The sequence below is a fragment of the Dunckerocampus dactyliophorus genome, chromosome 16 (assembly GCF_027744805.1).
Source record: "Dunckerocampus dactyliophorus isolate RoL2022-P2 chromosome 16, RoL_Ddac_1.1, whole genome shotgun sequence".
Taxonomy (NCBI): domain Eukaryota; kingdom Metazoa; phylum Chordata; class Actinopteri; order Syngnathiformes; family Syngnathidae; genus Dunckerocampus; species Dunckerocampus dactyliophorus.
The window spans coordinates 6,590,443-6,596,442 of NC_072834.1; positions in this window are offsets into that span (position 1 = coordinate 6,590,443).

The following is a 6,000-nucleotide window of genomic DNA, read 5'->3' on the forward strand; positions in this document are numbered from 1 at the left end:
TATTTGACTTGAATGGTTAATTTAGGAAAAATGAGGAACAGAACAGCCCGCAAGGATGAAGTGTTTCATGTAGAAAAAAAAATCACTTTGAGGAGACGTCTGCTGACCACAAAATATGACTAAAGTGGTCAAAAATGGAAGTAAGTTCCAATGCACAATAAAGGGTCTGCAATTACGTCCAGACAACAAAGAAATATAATTGTTATTTATTATTTAAACACTTTTAGTGGTGCTCAAAAACCCTTTCAATTCATCTTAACACTGGTGAAAGTAATATTTAGAATGCCTTTTTATTTAACCCAAATATAAGACAACCTCTGTTTTGCAAGACACATTTTGGATTTTTTTTTTAAACAAAATTAAGCATTTTCATTTGAACCACAAAATGTGATATATATTCCAACTGCCAAGTTACTATTAAAAGTACAGTGTTCCCTCGCTACAGCGCGGTTCACCTTTCGCGGATTCGCTCTTTCGCTGATTTTTTAAACTGCAATTGTCCCCTTTTTGTAAATCCCCTTAGTTTTTTTAACAGCTATGAACGCGCATTGTGTTCTGTGTCTTTGTGGTGCATTACAGTGATGTATCAGTGCTCTGTTGCACGAGTCTGTTATTGTATTTACTACTGCTACCAGTAGGGGGCGTTGTATACACATGTGAGCATTGAAGACGTGTCCAGACATGTCCGGTTAGTCATAGTAAATATAGAGCCACAACAGTCCTGATTGGCGAAGGGAGAACGCGCCCATTGTGTTCTGTGTTCTGATTGGCTGTAGACCATTGTCAATCAATCTCCTTCGTGCAGGACTACCTGTTTCCTGTTGTATCATCACTAGCTGCTAGCGAGCATACATGCTTAATGAAGGTAGAAGTTAAATGAATCTTCGGTTCATGGAGGAACACGAGGAGGAATAAGTTTTAACAAGGACACAAAAATGTTACAGCTTAACGGCGCCAGGACAAGCCACGATCAGAGGAGTGAATACACGTGAGTCACTTAATTTCTTGTGTCCAATTTCGGAAGTTGATCATTAAAATTCAAACGAAATTTGAACTTTGAGAGTTTTTAAACAAGAGAGAAATGTGACAAAATGTCAAGAAATGTCATGGAGTGTATGGTGAAGGGTTTTACAGCCTTAAAACGTATATAATGAGTATACAAAAAGCTTGTTCTGTATGGTTGCCTTTAAGGGACAATAGTCATTTTGCAGAACGCTCCATTGTGAGATCGCAATAATAGGATTGTGTTTCAACTGTCAGATGAACAGTTGGATTTGTTAAGACTAGTACCCTGAAAATACCCTAAAATGCCACTTTTCAGGGGATCAATGTTAGATGCTTTTGCAAAAATCATGTTTTTTTTTCACGGAGTTAAGTGACCTTTTTGGGCCAGGATAGTTGCTTTAAATAGGCTTTACAGCTGGTGCTTCCACGGCCCCAAAGCATTCCAGATGGCCCTAAAAACATCCCTTCCAGCTTGCTGGAGTTTTCTTCCATGACCCTTTTCCAGTTGTCAGCTATTAATTAATTACAATTTGTCGGTCAGGTTGCGAACCTCTGAGCCAAGACCTCAACCCCATCCCCAACGCCTTTGGGATGAAGTACAACGGAGATTGTTGTTTTCAACAAAGGCGTTGGTGACATTGCGTTAAACCACAAATGAAGATCCAAACTGAAGGAACACAAGTTTGTAACTTACATCTTGTGATGCAACTGGACACATCATTGGTGATGTTACCTGGGCTCATTGAGTGTTTCGGGTCTTTCAAGCATCAGACACTCGCCGAGGCGACCCAGCTGGGGTTGATCAGGCCCCAGCTTGCGTCCAACTTTGTCCATAGATATTCCTGAACTTATTGTCTCTTGACTTCTTGGGATATGTCCCTTTTTGCTTTCCCAAGTGCCTCTTTCCTGCTGCTGTACTTTAACTGCATATGTCATAGTCCGTTTTACTTTGTATTTCTATACCGCTGATTCCTGTTTCCTGACTATGCATCCCTGATAAGCCACTGTATGATTTCCTCCACAGTTACAGCATTTGTCTATATATCATTCCTATACCTCATTTTCCATATTCATGCCCTCCTCCACACCTTCCACAACGTTTTTCAGCTCTGCAAACACTTGCTCTATGCCAATAGTATTGAATAGTATTAACTCGGGATGTGAACGATAAACCGATGCGACCGGATATCCAGTTTGAGGACCGAACAATTCCAATTCGCCAGTAAAACGATCTTGTATTGATAATAATCAGCCATAAATCTTTAGATTAATACATTAATTGTGTGGACATGCACCGGGTGTCACGAGAGAAGCAATCGGTTGACAGTGTCTTATGAACGACGTGAGAGCCTGGGCTGCGGCGAAACGTGCTGGCTAGTCGGCATTTGAACGGCAAAGTTTGGAACGTCTTTGTATTAAATTCAAGAAGGGTGCAGAACTTCACCAGCCAGACCAACAGAGGCGAGTATGCTAGCTAGCCAGCCGGTGTTTGAATGCCGACGTTTGATACGTCCTAGGATTAATTTCAAGAAGGGTGCAAGCAGAATTCACCAAGCGTTGGATTGTTCACCCATTAATGGGAACGTGATCTGGGTTTACACCGTAGTGAGACAGGTTAATTTGACCCCACTGACGATGTGTTGTTGCAGTCCTTGACTTTATCTTATGTGTTTTCTATAGTCTACTTGCAACAAATGTTCAGCTCACAAGTTAATAAAACAGTACTATCATACAATTAATAATAAAACAAGCAACTAAGCAAGCAGAGCGAGCGCTATGTGTTATATGTTGTTAAAATAAAACTACACTTTTAACAATGTAGAAATATTGTAACATGACTTGTTTCAAACCATGAACTCATTTATTAAGATAAATGCCTTAACAGCAAGTTATTTGCCAATATCAGTGACCTATGAACTCTCGAATGTTCTTCTCAATGAATGAAGAAAAACTCCCAGAGATAGACTCCAAAAATGTACAGAAAGTCTTCCCAGAAGGGTGGAATCTGTTGTAGCTGCAAAGGGGGATTTCCACCTCTTGATGTAATGGCCATGTGTCCCAATACTTTTAGTGTATACTAAAACAGAGCCTGGTTACAAGTTTCTAACCCCCCACCCCCAAAATGATGATGGCTCCTAAAGCATTGCATCAAGTCTTGGCTTCGCTTTGAGGGATTTTCTGGAACACGTCTTGTTCTGTTCTGTTCACGTTTCAGCAGAAAAAACCCCATCAAGCCGTGTTCTCACACATTGACTTCCATTGATATTGTGCTGTGATTAGATTGATTTGGACTACCGTGGAACCTTGTTCATTTTGCTATTAATGAATTCCAAAAACAAAAACCGAGGCAATTTTTCCCGTAGGAAATAATGTAAATCCAATTAAACCTTTCCAGACACCCAAAAATATGAACAAAAAATGTATTTTCTAGAGAACAATCATAGTTTTACATGCAGAAAACAATACAAAAAAGTAATTCTAAATGACGAACAGATGGAAGTTATTGTTGATGCAGGCCTCCCTTACATCTTGGCGAGATTGAATTCAATAGTGTGTCTCACCTTCTTGATCAAATTTGTTGTAGCCAATTTTAGATTTATTCTGCGTGTGTCTGTTGTGTGTGTGTGTGTGTGTGTGTGTGTGTGTGTATCTTTGGTGAGGCACTTGGTTGCTACGGTTACCTGCACACCTGTGGGCATAGGTAGCAATCAGCCAGGCAGAGGCTAGATAAGGGAGACAGGTGATCAGTGGCAGGAATTTCAGGGAAGATACAGTTTTTCGACCGTGCCTGTGTGTGTGTGTGTGTGTCACCGTCTGAATGGGTGTTGTTTAGTATTTTTGTCCTTTTGTATATTTTAAATAGTTTGTTTGTTTTTACACACCATCACGAGTTGGAAATGCCTTCAGAATCCCTCAAGTGGCATTTTTTTGTGGGTAGATTGCCTCTAGAAAATTGCTGGCACAACTTTCTTTTGGTGCCATGGTGGGTTCTTTAGCAGCCACACTCAATAAAAAAAATGCACGGACCGTGAGTCAGCAACTTGTAGTGTGCCTTGTTTGGCCATTCGATTTTGCGGATTGATGCAGTACAGGGCAAACGGACTAGTTTGGTATGTGCAGTATTGTATGAAAACAAGTGAAAACCCCAAAAAACCATGAGGAATAGTATGTGAGTAATGCGACACCTGGGGAAATAAATACAGGAGTCTCCCAGGAAGATCAGGTTTGAGTTTGGCAAGTATTTGCCGCTTAATATATTCAAGCAGTACACCGTTGGATGCAACGACTGTTATCCAGCTTGTTGTATTTAGAGTGATTGAGGTTCAACGGTGAAGGGATCCTCCTTCTCTTCTGCGGCGCACTTGTAATAACACAGCGCCACCTATGCATGGCGGTGACGAATCAACTCATAACGCCCTCCGCCTACCGGGCCACCACTTTTGTGTGTCGGGTGCCAAATAGAGCACTCTTGGGTTATGTAACCCTTAGGGAGGGGACAGTGATTTATAGTACAGGTGTTAGGTGCTGCTAGATTCGCAGGCGTAAAACGATGCTAGAGGCATGCATGCACTCTGCCGAGCCGGGTCAAGAAGCACATCTGCAGGTGGAAACATTTTGTTTTCGTTATGCTCATGCACAGGGACACACTTTTCATGCATGTTTACAACAAGGACACAAGACCTCTCTGGCTGTGTGCTTAATCATCGACTTTCAGGACCGCAGGCATGCTGTACGTGACAACATTTAACTACTGTATATAGGCGATTTCAGATGCTGACCAGGAAGTACTCATAAATTATGGTATTAAAGCAGCATGGAATACGATAAAGGCATTTTAAACCCCTGTTAAAGCACAATCTTCACTCAATCATGGTTTTTCAAACAAATATTAATTATTTAAATCATGTTTCGTGGTTGAATAAAGCCTATGATTTGTAAAAAAAAAAAAAGGATATTTAAGCATGTATTTTTTGCCTAAATTAAGCATTGTCAAGCCTACAAATGTCAAAATGAACTAAAATACAAATACAAGGCATTTAGAAGACTCATACAAATTGCAAATGTCGTGTTAGACAAGATAAAACTCAACTCTGAACCCCCGACGTCACTTCTTGTCCTCCACGCATCCGTAGCACATTTAGCCCGACACACACGAGCACAAGTTTTATTTATGTCTTAAATGGCTTATTTTCTCTGATTATTATCAACTATATTAATACAAGTGTAAAGGTGACCATATGGGTTTGATTTCATGTCTAGAGAGCTCTAATAATGTTAAAACCATATTTAGATGATCGTAAACAGGTTTTCTATGCTATAACTTCTATGCTATAACTACGCTAACAAGTAAAATGCATAATCCAGGTTTAAGCCCTAAATATGCTTCACACACTTGTTAAACACATTTAAAGTATAACAGTTTTAGGTCCTCACCACTAATGAAGGAAATGATGATTGCTTGAATAGTTAAATCAGAGTCATGGACTTGTGTGACGACTGTGCTTACATCTGTTGCGGGGACGCCTCCACCTCACTCTGAAGCAGCTAGCGGTAGTACGAGGCTCCCGTGCTCTTCAGGCCGCTGGTTGTGCCAGCTAGCTGGTGGTGGTTGTGCCAGCTAGCTGTCGGAGATGGCGCTTCTCCAAGCCACATCTAGATAATCCACACTGCTTACTTGATATTATTCCAATAATATATCATATCTATAAACTTGTGTTCACCTCGCTGCAAGTTTTTATTCCGGATTGTTATATTGAAGTTTCACTTTTGCGTCGCACGGAGACTATGGTGCGTTCAAAGATTGATCGACAAAGTATGAAATTCTTGATGAAACATAAACATATAAATGTAAAAATAGTGTTTTTATTTTACCAGTAGTACATGTATACTGTACATTTGACCTGTATTATCATGTTTATAAACGATAACTTAGGGTGAATGAGATGTTTCCTGCAGAAAAAACTGTTTATTTTCATCCATACATTTTTGATGCGG